We start from the raw sequence: 16,370 nt of genomic DNA on the forward strand, positions 1-16,370 counted from the left end.
ACGGGGGGTGCAGCCACTCTCGGGGACACAGATGGCGGGGAAGGGGAGCCGCTGCGCCCCCTGCAGCCCTAATGGCGTCATCACTTCTGTTGGCGCCTCAGCATCCCCCGGGGCTCAGGCGTGTGTCCCCCAGAGAGGCGAAATGGCTGAAACTGTGTAAAAGGAGGCCGGAGAGTGCCTCGACCCCCTTCTCCCTCAGGCCCCCGGGCTGCTCCCCAAGGCAGGGCCGGTGTCTGCCCCCAGGCTTGGGGAGCTCCACCACGTGGGACAGTGGGGAGGCCACACACCCGGGGGCAGCCCTGGCCTGGGCCTTCCCTGCTCCTGGTGCCCAGTCCTGCTCGTGTTTCCCCCCCGGGCCGGCGAGGCCTGGCGAGGAGAGGGCTGCCCCCCCATCGGCACCTGCTCGGGTGGGGTCCAGCCCACGCTAGCCTGGCCCCCTGCACCCACCTGCACCTGGTCACCTGGGCACCCAGGCAAACTCGGAGCCAGGAGTGCTGGGTTGGAGCTGGGCATGTCCCGCATTCTTCCTGGGCCTCAGTCTGCCCAGCTTTGAAATGAGAGGATCCTAGCTTTCCCCGGGCCTGGGCCAGGCTTCTGTGAGCTTCTCCAGTGGGGAGGGGCCTCTGATGGCTGCCTGGCTCCACCTGGCAGACGGGCCAAGGGCGCTGTGAACCAGGGCCCCGAGCCGTGCCAGCCAGTCCTGAGTGGCGCCAACCTCTTCCGCAGGTCAGCTCGGGAGCCTTATCAGGGCCCCAGCAGGACGTTCCTGGTCACAGCTCACAAGCCAGGCTTCCCAGGCGGGGAGGGCAGGGACCTGTGTGTGTGTGTGAGAGTGTGCACGGTGCATGAGTGTGCATGTGTGTATACGTGTGCATGTGTGCCCATACATGTGCATGTGTGTGCCCATACGTGTGCGTGTATGTGCACAAGAGTGTGTGCGTCTACATGTGCATGTGTGTGCACGCACGAGTGTGTGTGCACGGGTGCACAAGAGTGTGTGCACGAGTGTGTGCGCATGTGTGTATATGTGTGCCTGTGTGAGCCCATACATGTGCATGTGTGAGCCCATACGTGTGCATGTGTGTGCACCAGTGCACAAGTGTGTGTGCACGCATGTGTGTGTTTCTGTGTCTGTCTCTGTTCACGCCAGCAAGATTCCTCACCGACCTCCGGAAAGTGCAGAGCCAAAGGCCTGACAGCCTGGCAGCTCCAGCCCGAGGGGCCAGCTCGTCCTGGGGACGCAGGAGGGCTGGGCGCTCTGGCGGAGCCAGGCTGCCAGGCCCTGCTCCTGGAGGGCCCCATGCGGAGGCTGGGGCTCCCGGGTTTGGGTCAGGCACCCCACCATGAAGGGGCTTGGGGCGTGCACCCCAGTGTGTGCCGTGTTCATTTCCATGTTGGGCACACGTACTCCTGTGACAAATAGTGTGGGGGTTACCGTCTGTTCCCCAGGGAGGCCAGGCTGTGAGGAGGGGTTGGGAGGTTTCCCTCCAAGGGACTGCGCTGCCCTGCACCCCATCTTAGGAGGACGGTGCCCCATCTGCCTGGGACCCCCGAGCCCGATTCCCATCAGCCCACCCCTGCCCGCACCTGGGCTGTTTCTGAAGTCGGCACCCGCCCAGGGGCTCCAGCCACTGAAGGGGCCCCTGGGGCCAGGCTGGGAGGAGGAGGGTGAGTGACAGCCCCCAGCCCAGGCTCCTCCCCTTCGAGGCACGAGACCACCAGGCCAGGCACTGCGGTTGGCTCCCCGGAGGAGTGAGGCCTGGAGCAGGTCTGTGCCGAGCCCTGTAGGCGCGCACTTCTGGAGAACGCCTCCAGGCAGGTGCAGGGCAGCCCCGCACCACAGTAAAGCTGGCACAGGGAGAGCAGGGCTCCCACCCTTGTTTTCAATGGCTCAGGGGACGTGGTCGACTGTTGCACAGGGCCAGGCCTTCCCTGTGCTAGGCTGGCGTCCAGGAAGGCACACGTGCACATGCACACACACACATGCAAGGCATGAGCACAGGTACACACACGGGAGCACACACAGACACAGGTACACCTATACATGTACACAGGCACATACAGGCACACACCCAGGCACATACAGGCACACACACCTACACACACAGGCACATGCAAAGACACACACACACCTACACACACAGCATGCAGGCACACACACAGGCACACACAGGTACACACAGGCACACACAGGTACACACATGCACACACATATAGCATCTGCAGGCACATATACCACACACACACACACACGCACACAGGCACCACACAGGTGCACACAGGCACACACAGGTACACGCAGGTACACACGTATAGCACACACAGGTACACACAGGCACACACATATAGCACACACAGGCACATACACTACACACACACACAGGCACCACACAGGTGCACACACCCATACACTCACAGGTGACACACAGGTGCACGCAGGCACACACATCTACACACACAGCACACAGGCACACACATATAGCACACACAGGCACATACATATAGCACACGCAGGCACACACACATAGCATACACAGGTGCACACAGGCTCACACACAGGTGTACACAGGCACAAACACACACATATAGCACACGCAGGCACATATACAGCACACACAGGCACACACATATAGCACACACATAGCACACACAGGTACACACAGGCTCACACACAGGTGCACACAGGCTCACACACAGGTGTACACAGGCACAAACACACACATATAGCACACGCAGGCACATACGTATAGCACACGCAGGCACATATACAGCACACACAGGCACACACATATAGCACACACATAGCACACACAGGTGCACACAGGCTCACACACAGGTGCACACAGCTCACACACAGGTGTACACAGGCACAAACACACACATATAGCACACGCAGGCACATACATATAGCACACGCAGGCACATATACAGCACACACATATAGCACACACATAGCACACACAGGTACACACAGGCTCACACACAGGTGCACACAGGCTCACACACAGGTGTACACAGGCACAAACACACACATATAGCACACGCAGGCACATATACAGCACACACAGGCACACACATATAGCACACACATAGCACACACAGGTACACACAGGCTCACACACAGGTGCACACAGGCTCACACACAGGTGTACACAGGCACAAACACACACATATAGCACACGCAGGCACATACGTATAGCACACGCAGGCACATATACAGCACACACAGGCACACACATATAGCACACACATAGCACACACAGGTGCACACAGGCTCACACACAGGTGCACACAGCTCACACACAGGTGTACACAGGCACAAACACACACATATAGCACACGCAGGCACATACGTATAGCACACGCAGGCACATATACAGCACACACAGGCACACACATATAGCACACACATAGCACACACAGGTGCACACAGGCTCACACAGGTGCACACAGGCACAAACACACACATATAGCACACGCAGGCACATATACAGCACACGCAGGCACATATACAGCACACACAGGCACACACATATAGCACACACATAGCACACACAGGTGCACACAGGCTCACACACAGGTGCACACAGGCTCACACACAGGTGCACACAGGCTCACACGCAGGTGCACACAGCTCACACACAGGTGTACACAGGCACACAGCTCACACACACGCACACACACACCCCTCCCGGGCCCCAGCTCACCTGCTTGCCCTCCTCTGACTTTCTGTGTGGCGCGTGTTTTCTGCCAGGCCCAGCGGCCTCCCCAGCTCTCTCCCTTGCCCAGGCCTGCGGTCGGTTGGGTTAAACATTTTTTCCAACTTCCTTTTACTCTTTCCAGCTGACTTAATTTTCCATGCTCAAGGCCAAAGTACACACGAGTCACTCCTTCCGAGTCACCGGCGACGAGAGCCCTCGTCCTTCTGTTCTGAGAGGTGGCACCTGGGTGAGGTTGGGGCAGGAGGGAACAGGCTGGGGCCAGGGAGGGGGTGGGGAAGGGCAGGGCTGCTTCCACAACACGGAGAGCGAGTCCTGCCTGGCCCCGCCCCCCGACACCTGCGGCTGGGACCCTCTCGGTCCTGCAGACCACACAGGGCCCATCAATGCCAGGGCTCGGCGGGGCAAGGCCACCTCCTGGAAGCCCGCTGAGACCTCCTGGTTGTGGGTTGAATTGTGTCTGCCCTGCCCCCATATGGTGACGTCTCACTCTGGGTATGAGGAGACATTGATGAGGTCGTGTGCGTGGCCCTAATCCAGTCTGCCTGGTGTCTGTGCCAGTGGGGACCAGGACAGCGCGTGCAGAGGGAGACCAGGTGGGGACGCGGAGGGAAGAGGCCTTGGGAGAGGCGGCCCCCACAGACACCTTGGCCTGGGACTGCAGGCCCTGGGACAGTGAGGAGAGGCCCCCAGCTTGGGGTACCTGGCCCAGGTACCAGAGTGACCCATGGGCCGCCCTGTGCTGCCCGCCTCCCAGGCCTCCCCTGTCCCGGTGAGCACCAGGTGTGCCGAGTTCCTCTCCCTGCATGGCTGGCCCCTCGCCGGGTGGTGAGTGCCCTGGAAGAGAATTCCTTCTGGCCCCTTTAGGCGGTCCGGAAACTCAGGCCCACAAGTCGTCTGTCGGCCTGGGGATGCCGGCTCTTCAGCCCCATTGAGGGTCCCCGGCCACTCTGGGCGCCCCAGGCTCTGTTCGCCTGACACCCCACACCCCTGAGGGAGCCCACCTGTGTGAAGCCCTCCCGGGGCCACAGCCCGCTCCCCGGACTGCCCTGCTCCTGGGCTGCTGCAGCTGGTCCTGTGTGTAACTTCCTGACTTCCCAGAGTCCTTTGCGTTAGTCCTGCCTGCTCTCACGGTGGCCTTGCGCAGCCAGGCCTACAACAGACAGCTGGGGAAAACCGGAGCTGTCTGCACGCACACTCAGCGGATGCCCTGAGGGAGACTCGCTCAGGGTGAGCTGCTTCCGAACGTTCCTGTGGAGTTAAGCCTGCGTGGATCTGTCCCACGCAGAACAAGGCTGCTGTGGGAGCTGGGGATTCAGTCCAGGCCTCCCCGGTGAGTGGCAGGAGCTCAAGCAGCCGAGCCATCCCCGCTGCCCCCACTCTTCATGTCAGCAGGGACCTGGAGCCAGGAGCGGAGCCAGGCACCTGAGCACTGAGGAGCGAGGCACCCAGGCACCCAGGCACCAGGCACCCAGGAGAGCATCTTCACCACTAGACCAAACTCTGCCCCTCTTTGCGTTTTAAAGAAATGGAAGCAGGAAGTGGAGAGTGCATTGAGATGCAGGTGTGGCCCAGGCTCAGGCCACACGACCCCTGCTCCCAGAAGGCTTTGCGCTCACCCTGAAACTGGGCCGATGGGTGGACTTTTGCATGTTTTTAGGTTAAAAATAAATGGTGAGGATGTTTGAATCTTCTAATAAAGTCTTACTGTCACCAGTTCTTTGCTAAGGAAACTGGTACCAGTCCTAGTGACTCTGCTTGGCTCAGCCTGCAGCTTCCTGCCGGCTGCCAGCCCAGGCCCTTGTCTCTCAGCCCTGAGGGATGGGCCCCCCCGCAGCCCTTCCCGCCTGGGTGCCTCCTCTGCTCTCGGGGCCTTGCTCCGTCCCCCCCCCCCCCCCAGTTCCAATGGAGGCAGCCTGGGCCCCTGCATTCACAAACATACCTGGCATGAGCCGGAGAGCCCCACCCCTGCCTGGTAGCCCCCAGCCCGGGGTGCTGCTGGCTCCCGAATGGGAGGCTCTGGCCAGGTAGAGGGAAGCTCTGTGCTGCTGGGACAGGAAGAGGGGGCAGGCGCAGTGCTGTGTGCACCTGAGCCAGGGGCTCGGGAGGGCAGGAAGGGCAGAGGCCGGTGGCCAGGGTGGGCTAAGGCCAGGCCTAGAAGGCAGGGGCAGCGCGGTGACCCGTGACCTACGAGCTGAGTCCCAGGGGCAGAGAGGAGAGCGGGGTGGGAACCAGCGAGGCTCCTCCTGTATCCGAGCCGGGGCTGCTGGCAGCCGTGGAGGGGGAGACAGGCCGGGGCCAGCAGGGATGCTCAGGGGGCTGGGCGGGGGGAGCAGCAGGTGCCTCAGGGGGCAAACAGACCTGGGAGGGGCAGCAGCTGTTCTATTTGGGGCCCCTAACTCAGCTGTAGCCGAGACGTGGGGTCTGTGCCGGACACGGGGTGAGGAGCTGCTGGCCTCTGAGGGTCACCGGGCCATGCGTGGGTGGTGCCTCGGCACAACTGTTGGGGAAGAGGCTCTCGAAGGCTGGCCAGCGGCTCTGTGTTGTAACCATGGCCCAGGGGTGAGCAGCCAGGGAGAGAGGGTGGGGGAGGGAAGGCAGCCAGGAGAGGAGGCTGGACGAGACCCCCTGAGACCTGGAGCCATGCAAAAACTGAGCCCAAAGGCAGAGAGGGCTTCGAGACAGGCAAGCATTGGAGCCAGAGGCGGGCCCAAGAGGACATGGGGCTTGGCCACGCTGGGGACTGTGGGGAAGGCAGCTCCGGTCCACGGCAGGCTGGACCTGAGCCGCAGGAGGGCGGCGACTGAGCGCTTTCAAATTGGAAGGCTTTAAAAAAGAAGAAGAAAAAGTGCTAGATGAGACACGCGTGAGCCTGGATGCACGGGTGGTTTCCCGGCGGGGACAGTGGGGCTGTGGATCTGCTGGGGTGGTGGCTGGCTGCGAGACCAGTGGGGAAGGGAGGGAGCAGGTCAGCGAGCCAGGTGGGCATGGCGGCGGCGGGGCTCTTGCCAGGCGCCCAGCGCCTTCTTGCTGTCTGCCCGCCATCCTAGCAACTTCTGCCTCCGCCTCATTGGCCAGCTCGCAGCCGCCAGGCCTCGGCCGGCTGCCAGAGCCTGTTGCTAAGGAGGAAGGGGAGAAGGGGACGGGTGGACCACGTCCTGCTCCAGTGTTAATGAGAACGGCACCGTCAGGGAGACTGGTTTCGGATTCCCAAGCAGGAGGAACTGGGGCGAGGGGCTGCCCAGAGCGCAGGTGGAGGGCCCAGCGCCAAGGGGGAGGACAGGCACGGCTTCAGGGCCGCCGTCCCCCGGGGTTCTGAGCCCGCAGCAGAGTTGAGATGCCCCCGACTGCTGGCTGTGGCGCTGGGAAGGGTGGGAGGGCCAGGCCGGCCAAGAGCTGAATGGATGGGGGGGGGGGGGAGGCAGTTCCACAGGGTGATTGACACCGTAGACACTGATGCCAGACATGCTGGGAAGTGGGGAGGGGAGGAGGCAGCTCCCGGAGTGGGGTCCCTGTGAACAGCCTGGAGGGAGCGGCCACCTGCGCAGACAGCCTGGAAGGAGAGGAGGGGGGCTCGGGAAGGGGTGGTGGGGTCCGAGACCTGGGCTGGGGAGGCAGAGGCGAGGCTGGGGTCTCAGAGAGGACCGTCAGGGGAGCAGGTGGCAGCCCTGTGGGGCCAGGTCCCTGTGCTATCTGACGTACATGGGAGAAGAAGGTGGGGGCGGGGAAGAGAACCACCACTTCACGCTGTGCCCACCGCAGAGGTCGCCACAAAGAACAGGTGCAGCCATGAAACTCCGCTGTGTGGGATCCCACAGGGTCCCCTCCCTCCCCCGCACTGCTCCAGGAGGCCCAGAACACCCGGATCCTCCGTCCCGTCACTCTCCCAGCTCAGCACCCAGTCGGGTCTCAGGGGCGTGGTGGGACGAGCTGGCTCCGTGGAGTGCTTGCAGCGGGAACTGCTGTCACTGCTCTCTGCTCCCTGCACCCTGGATGGCCTGGGCCCCCTGCCTTGGAAAGCCCCGCACACCCTATCCCCTCCCTCCCGCAGCACGCGCCGCCATCCCCCCACCAGCTCTGCTGTGCCAGCCCCACGGTCCCACGGCTGGGCCTCATCTCGGGCCAGCTTGGCCTCACATGTGGACCCACACAGGCTGGCCTCACTGATCTGCGGCCCCCGGCTTGTCCTGATTCGCCCCCCGCCCCTGTAGAACAGCGCTGGTTCCTGGCCCGGCAGGGTCTCCGCTTCCTCCAGGAAGATTGGTCTATGCCTCCGTGACTTTCCCATAGCGCTCAAGAGTCCCCGACAGCCTCCATCACTGCCCAGGAGCACCCACGAGTCTCCCAGCACCTCCAAGACTGCCCAGTTGTCTCCACGAGTCTCCAGATGCTTCCGAGGCTCCCCTGCAGCCGTGAGGAACCTGCAGTCCCATGGGTGAACGGCCAGCGCTCCCTAGGTCCCTTGCAATCAGGCCACACCCAACAAGCACCCTCTCCCCAAGCCCTCCCACGACACCCCCACCGTTCTCCCAGACTCTCACCGCCCCCTCGGGGTGGGGTCCGCTGTCCCTAACTCAGGAGATGGGTGGGGCCATAGGCCTGTCCGGCCTCTGAGAGCATCTGGCCCACCGCAGCTCCCCGGCCCCAAGCCCAGCCCGCCCAGTCGCCACCCCCAGTCACTGAAGCTGCCGGTCCCTCCTGCCTCGTCCCCATGCTGCCTCCATGGGACGTGTGTCCAGGAGTCTCTCCTCTCACCCACGCGCCGGGACCGCCAGCCTCTGCTGACCTCCCTCCCTCCGCACGACCACGAGAGCTCGCTGCAGCCTGCATCTTGGCCACGGCGCTGTGGAACTCAGCGTGGACGTGAAAGTGACGCGGGAGCCCCGGCCGTGGAGTGAGGGAAGCCAGCGGGGAGGCCGGGCAGTGCTGTGTCACTGTGCACGGCCGAGCAGACCGCTGCTTCCCAAAGGAGACGCACCCGGCGCGCAGGGAAGGCAGGGAGGGAGCTGCGTGCCCACCCCACCCCTGCCTGCCGGCGGCCGCCAACCCTGGGAGACGGGTGGCAGGGCCTGCTAGTGGGCTTCAGCCCAGTCCCGAGGCCAGGGTCCACCTGCGGGTGACTGGAGCCTGGGGCTGCCCAGGTGTGTGCCCGGCGTGGAGAACAATGCCTGCTGATGTCTGTCCCTGCACAGCTCCCACGGGGCCCCTGGTCCACAACTCAGCTCCAGGGTGCCGGCAGCCATGCAGGAGCGCTGGGTGGGCCCGCAGAGGCCCGGCTGTGGCCCCCTCGCTGGGCTCGCAGCCAGCACTCCTGGCTGGAAGAGATCCTCAGAGCCCGGCGGTGGGTCTGGCGGAGGAGCCGGTGCCGACGGCAGAACAACGGGGCAGTCCCAGAACCCCTTGCAGAGACTGGAGCCACGGCCTGCCCTCTGAGCGCCGCCATGCCCTCCCTACACCACCCCTCCCCCAAAGCGTGCCTCCGGCTGGACCCCCACAGCCCGGCCAGCAGGCCCCTTGTTTATCTTGGGCATTGTGGGGTGTCCTGAGCGACAAGCCATGGGACGGATTTGACCAGAGAGACGGAGCCCATAGCCAGCAGCTGCCCCTCCCCTGCCCAGCGGGGTCCCTCCCAAGGCCCACTCAGGGCCGTCCCCAGCAGCTCTGGCACCCATGTCCCCATGGAGCCTCATCGTGGGAACAGCCCCGAGGCTTCTCCGCTCATTGTAAACCCCGAGGACCCTGGGTCCCTGCCTGCGGGGGCCAGGGCGGCTCCGGGCTTCCGAAGCTCCCCAGGGGGAGGGGACACCTGCATGTCCTGCTGGGAGCGGTGTCCGCCTGGGAGCGGGCCAGGTCCTCAGTGTGTGCAGAGGAAACGAAGAGAGAATGAAAGTGACAATCTCCATGTGAAACCGGGCTGTCAATCAGACGGCTTTGGTCTGGCCTGACACCCGCACAGACGTACGTGAGCCCCGTCCCTGGCCAGGTCATCACCGACCTGCGGGTGGAGCAGAGGGGCAGGGGGCTGGCCCCAGCTCTGAGATGCCCGGGACGCTGAGGCTGGGGACTGTTCTAACCCCCAGGGGCCGGGGCTGGGAGACACCCCCTAAGCTTCCCTTCAGAAGCACCCTGGCTGACATCTCTGGAGCTGTCAGAGGGTGGGGGGCGATAGGGAGGGGCCTGAGCGGAGAGCTCCCCACCCCCACCCGGGCCCCAGGTTTGCTTTGTCACGGGCTGGCGCCGGCGCCAGGCTGAACACAAGGCTTCATTGTATTCTCTGGCAGGTGCTCAGGGACCTGCGCGGCCAGCCGCAAACCAGCTCCCTTCCCAAGGGACCTGCACCTGCTTGCCTCCCAAGGCCTGGCTAGGGGCTGCACAGTCCCCTCCCTGCCTGCAGCCTGCACACCTGGGAGGGAACCAGCAGATGCACCAGGGGTAGCTGTGGGACCCAGAGCCAGGACTGAGCACAAGTTCACGGTCAGACCAAGAGTCCTGATTTTGGTTGAGAAAACAAGGCCACAGAACGTATGCCGGCCCGCACACCAAGCACGGCCGGAAACAGGTTCCTGTCACCCTCAGGGCTGTCCCACCCCAGCCTCCTGCACCTTCCTCAGGTCCCACTTGACACAGGAATGTGTTTGTGCCTCAAGACACCTGCAAGAAGGCAGCTTTCCCCACCCCCGAGACGAAGCTGGAAACAGGCGTGCAGGGGAGCCGGGCATTTGAAGAGGAGGGGGCATGACGTGCCTGGCGCCAGACCCCTGCCTGCAGACAGGAAGGGGGGCTTCAGGTTGTGCCTGAGGGCCTGCCCGGGGCCAGGGGTGGGGTCTCAGACGCACAGCCCATGTGTGGCTGGTGGAAGTGGTGCCAGCGTCTGCAGGGCTGTCACCCCTGCCCCTGACTGTGTGGGGCTGGCGGGGGTGGGGTCCTGCCTCCAGAGCCCCCAGGGAGCGGGGAGCTGGGTTGAAGAGTTGGGATGGCTTGTGGTGTCTCCTGTCTCCCCCAGGTCAGGACGGGGAGACCCTGGAGCAAACCTGGGATCAACATCCCCACCCGGCCCGGGAGGGATTCCCTGGCCGAAACCAGCCCCGGGGGTTCCCAGCACCTGGGAGCACCTGGGAGCCTGCAGGGGTGAGGCAGAGGGACAGCAGCTTGGGTGGGGTGAGGGCGCTGGATGCTCTCGTCCCAGGGTGACTGTCACTCGCTCACCCGTGGCTAGGAGGGGTCTTGCCTCCCTCCACTGCACCTGCTGCGGACGGATATTGAGACCCCAGTCCCCAGAGCCTGCTGGGCCCCTCCAGACCTGGGCACCTGGGAGGGTGGGGGTCACCTCCAAGCTGGGGAGTCTGCTGGCTGCCGATCTGAACCCCAGGGACAGAGGGGCCTCCTTCTCCCTGAGGCAGGACGGGGTGCTGCCCAGCCACCCAGGGAGACGAGCAGGCCCCACGCAGCCTTCCCTGCAAGAGAAAATGTAGCCGAGGCCACGTTTCTGCTTCTTTCTCCGGAAGCCGAGGGGCAGCGTGGACTCCGGATTCTTGGGCTCTGCTGTTTCACCGTGGAAGCGACAAGAGCTAAGGACTGCGGGGGTGGGGGTCGGCTCACGACCTCAGCAAGTGCTCGTGTCCCCCGTCACAGCCTGGCCAGCTCCTGTGCAGACGGGGAAATCAGACAAGTCCCCGGCCCCCGGGAGCTCGCCTGTTAGACGGGCAAATACGGAGTTCATAACAAAACACCAGGGTCCAGCTCTCCCCGCAGCCCGCCCGAGCACAGAGGGGGAGGCCAGGCGGCTGTGGCTGCCACACCCACGCACAACGGAAACGGCACCGAAAATGGCGCCGTTCAGAGAAATGCTCTTTTACTGTAGTGTTCGTTTATCTTTTTTATTTCTTATGTATTTGAAAGGTGGGGATGGGGGAGGGGGAGGGAGATCTCTTCCATCCACTGGCTTGCTCCCCAAAGACCAGCAATAGCCAGGGCTGGACCAGGCTGAAGCCAGGAGCCAGGAACTCCATCCAGGTCTCCCACCTGGGTGGCAGGGACCCGAGTGCTGAGCCACACCCTCGGGGTGTGCATCAGCAGGAGGAAGCTGGCTAGGAGTAGACCTGGAACTAGAACACAGGCAGTGCCGGATGGGACACAGGTGTCCCCGTGGCATCGTAACTGCTGTGCCACTGGCTGTGTTTCAGACCCAGGATCAACGGAACAGTGTGAAACAGCCAGACTGTTAGCAGTCAAGGCTGTGCTTCGTGTTGGGAAGCGGTGCTCTCATGTTGCGGAAGAAGCCATGTTTGCTACCGACACAGAGCGCTGACAGCGGCCTGTGGACAGACTGCACCCGTCCGTGCTCTGCACAGTCACTTCCTGATCGCTCTCTCCACGGCCCCACATGCCGACATCTTCCCAAAAGGCTCCCGTAGAGCCTCTGCATGGGTTTCCAGGTGGAGGAGGGAGGAAGGACAACGTGTGTGCAAGGAAACCGTCTGGGTGAGCTGTTAAACGGGGGAAAAAACTGTGTAACGGCTTCTTTGAGCTGGGATTCACACGCTACACAACCCACCCATTTGGCTTGCGTTTCAACAGTCGCCCGTCTATTCAGTTACACCCCTGTCACAATAAAGTCTACCATGTTGCATCACCCCGGAAAGAAATCCCACACACATCAGAATCACTTCCTGCCCCTCCCCCCACCTGGGAGGCCAGAATCTTCTAAAGAAAAGGAGATGGTGTGGGGCCTCTGCAGCCCTGCACCTGCTCTCCAGCGTCCATGCAGCTGTGGGCCACGGTTCTGGCCCGGCACCCCTGGCAGAGCCCAAAGGCCTCCACGCGTCAGCCCTCGAGGCGCCTCACCCCCCACGCACACACACCTCTTATTTCAGCCACTTTGCCACGGAAATCTTCCTACCGTCCTGAGAACTGCCCCATGCGCCTTTTCCTCCTGTTCCTTAAAACCCGAGTTCCCAGTTCCTTCCTTCGGCTGCTGGATCTTGGGTGTCCAGGTTTCTGGGTTCTGCCCAGTGTGGTGTGAGCTGAGGTCGTGTGGCACTTTAGAGGGAGGGGTGGCAGCTCTTCCCCCGACTAAGGAGGTCAGTGCTGCAGCGTTCGCAGCCTTTCTGGGCCATGGCGAGACTTTGGGGGAACAACAGCTAAGCAAGAGAGAAAACAAGGCTGGATCCTGGCTCCTGGAGCTGCCATGTTATTCCTGGACTCCTTGCCTCTGCTTACGGTGTTTGTTTGTTTATTTATTTATTTATTTTGATTAGTTAATTTGAGAGTCCCAGAGATAGAGAGAGCTCTCACTTGATGGCTCACTTCTCAAGTTCCTGCCATCGCTCCCGCTGGGGCCAGAGCTGGGAGCCAGGAGGCAGGAGCCCAGGCCAGGTCTCCCACGTGGAAGGCAGGAGCCCAGTCACTCCAGCCATCAGCGCTGCCTCCCAGGGTCTGCCTTCGCAGGAAGCTAGAGGCCGAGGCAGAGCTGCAACTGAACCCCTCCACTGCGATGCGGAACCCGGCATCCTACTGCCAGGCTAAACACCCACGCGATTCTAAACACTTTAGAAGCAAACTTACTACACTGCAATTTACACAAAATGAAATGAACTCATTTAAAGTGCACAGTCCAATGCAATCTGACAAACGTATGCCCATGCAGCTGTCATCACAATCAAGATGCAGAACCTCCCCATCAGCCCCAGAGTTCCTTGTACCCTTTTCAGCCGGTCCCCACGGCCCCGGAAGCCCCCTCTCTGCTTTCTGTGCCACCGATGACTCTTGCCCTGGGCTACAGCCACAGGAGAACGGATGTAGCCTCCACCTCGCCGAAGCCGGGGTTTTCCAAGCCCCTGCTACTTGCTGGCGATTGTTCCACACAGCTCAGCTCCTAACCACAGGGGAGTCTTGACTCCAGTCCAGATCCCTCGGACTTTCAGTTGGTTCCCTGGGGAGCAGATTTGGGGGTGACCTTTGCAAGCAGGTGGCTTGTCGTGGATGTCCTCAGGATGCACCTGTGTGGTAAGTAAGGTGCCCGGGACAGAGGCTGCTACAGCGTCTCAGCCAGCCCCCTGGGGACCCTGAGCTTGGGGTAACCTCCAGAGGCGTCCTGCAAAGGAGCCTGGGCCTCAGCACCCCCAAACTGGCTGTCTCTCTGATGTGGCCCATTCCCGGGGACCGGTAAACCTCAGGCAAGGCGGCTTTTCCCACTCAGGGACGATTTCCACCCGTGGTGAGCCATCCTTCTGCTGCTGGGGCGTCTGTCGGGTCGGCCACGACAGCAGGTGCGCTGGGCGCTGGTGTCGTTAGGGACACTGCTTGCCCCCACCTGCTTGCACCCGGCACCCTCACTCTGCCTCGTGGAAGGCCCTGGTAACCTTGCACCTGCTGCCCTCTGTGTGGATCGGCCTCGTCACAGCCCTGCCTCCTGTGGGGGGCATCTGTTGGGCAGGGACAGGCGCTTGGTGCATGCTGTAGCCTGCAGAGCTGCAGGGGCATCCCCTTAGGGGCAGGGCTGCCCCACTGCCCCCAAGCCGTCTGCTTCCTCCGCCACCCCAGGAGGCTTTCATCTCCCTCCCTCCCTCCGTCTCTCTGTCCCCCACCCATCTTGCTGGAGCTGAGCATCTCTGGCTGTCACTTCTGATGTCTGTCCACACGTGTGACATGGCAATGCCTCCCGCACCCAGCCTTTCCTTCCTGGGAGTTTTGCAATGACGTCACCGACCCTACTGGAGAGACCTGGCCCTTCACAGCCGCCTGAGCCGCGCGCTCTTCCTCCTGGGACTGGCTACTGCCTTGCACCCAGCCTCGTCGGGCCCCCCCTGCCTGACGCTGCTTCGGCCTGCTCCACCGGCGCCGAGAGCTGCCTCTGAAGGTGTACAGGATACTCCTAAAACTTCAGGAAAAACACTTATTACAAAACACTGTGCCTGCATTTCAAAAACTTTGTCACCAAAGTAAACACCTTTTGATCTCATTGTCCCTGAGCTCTTTGTAGTCCTGTTCCGAGAAGGGCAGGTGCAGCCAAGGGCAGGGGCCACCCCTCTCCTCGCTGGCGTCAAATCGTCTCCGAAGTGATTGCCCTGGTTCACCTTCCTCCCCTATGTGGGGTCCCCTCTCCCCGCACCCCACCCCATTCCTGGTGCTCACGCGTGGGAAATGGGGTCTCCCGTTCACAGCCCCAGAAGGGGTTGAGCATCTTTCACAGGTGTGTTGGCCACTTGGCTCTTTTTCTTTTGTGAAATTCCCCATTCACTTTACAAAAGGACTTGGCCTGTTGGGGGGCTCTAAATATACTGTAAGCCGGGGCCCGTGTGTGGTGTAGTGGGTTAAGCTGTGACGCCGGCACCCCATATGGTGCTGGTTCAAGTCCCAGCTGCTCACCTTCTGATCCAGCTCCCTACTAATGCTCCTGGGAAAGCAGCAGAAGATGGCCCAGGTGCTTGGGCCCCTGCCCCCACGTGGGAGAACTGGCTGAAGCTCCTGGCTCCTGGCCCTGCCTTGGCTGTTGCAGCCATCTGGGGAGTAAAGCAGCGGATGGAAGACCTTTCTCTCTCTCTCTCTGTCTCTCTCTCTGTCTCTCCTCTCTCAGTAACTCTGCCTTTCAAATAAAAATATATTTTTTTAATTTTTTGACAGGCAGAGTGGACAGTGAGAGAGAGAGACAGAGAGAAAGGTCTTCCTTTTGCCGTGGGTTCACCCTCCAATGGCCGCCACGGCCAGTGTGCTGCGCCGATCAGAAGCCAGGAGCCAGGTGCTTATCCTGGTCTCACATGGGGTGCAGGGCCCAAGCACTTGGGCCATCCTCCATTGCCTTCCCAGGCCACAGCAGAGAGCTGGCCTGGAAGAGGGGCAACCGGGACAGAATCCGGCACCCCGACCGGGACTAGAACCCGGGGTGCCAGCGCCACAGGTGGAGGATTAGCCTAGTGAGCTGCAGCGCTGGCCAAAATAAATGAATTTTTAAAAAATACTGTGTGCTTGCAGTAGTTTGGCAAGCGCAGCTCCACGAGCCAGAGGCGGCGTGGAGGGAGCACCCGACGTAGCAGTCGGCATAGGAGCTGCCTCCCACCTGGCATCTGGGGCGGCGTGGTCCCCGGCGGTAGCCTGGCTCTCCACAGGCTCAGCATTGATCTATTTCAGGTGTGCGGTTCAGGTTTCTCATTCTGCGCAGAGAGCCGCGCACCTGTCACCACCATCTGACTCCCAGCGCATCGCCGTGCCCGCCAGCAGCCACACTCCTCTCCTGCACTGCCAGCCCCTGGCAGCCACAGACCGACTCAGTCGCTGTGCCGTTGCCGATGCGGGATGCGGCAGACGGGTGACGTCACGCCATCCGTGGCCTTTTGTGCGCGGCTCCTGTCACGTGGCGTGGCATCTTTGCGGTTCAACACGCGGCAGCACGCATCGGTGGTTCACTTCCTCTGTGGCTGACCCGGGCCCGCTGGCTGCACAGGCCATGTCTGGTTTATCCGTTCGTCAGCTGGTGGACTTGGGCACTGGTCCCACCTTGGAGACCTGATCAACACGGCTGTTACCAGTCTGTGAATGTAAGTTTTTGTATGGATACCTATTCCAGTTTTCTTGCGTCTCCACCCAGGAGCGGAATTACTGGGTCACATGGTAACCTCTACATTTAAAGTCTGAAGACCTGGGGCTGGTGCCATG

The sequence above is a fragment of the Lepus europaeus genome, chromosome 13, assembly GCF_033115175.1.
Source record: "Lepus europaeus isolate LE1 chromosome 13, mLepTim1.pri, whole genome shotgun sequence".
In the NCBI taxonomy this organism is placed as follows: domain Eukaryota; kingdom Metazoa; phylum Chordata; class Mammalia; order Lagomorpha; family Leporidae; genus Lepus; species Lepus europaeus.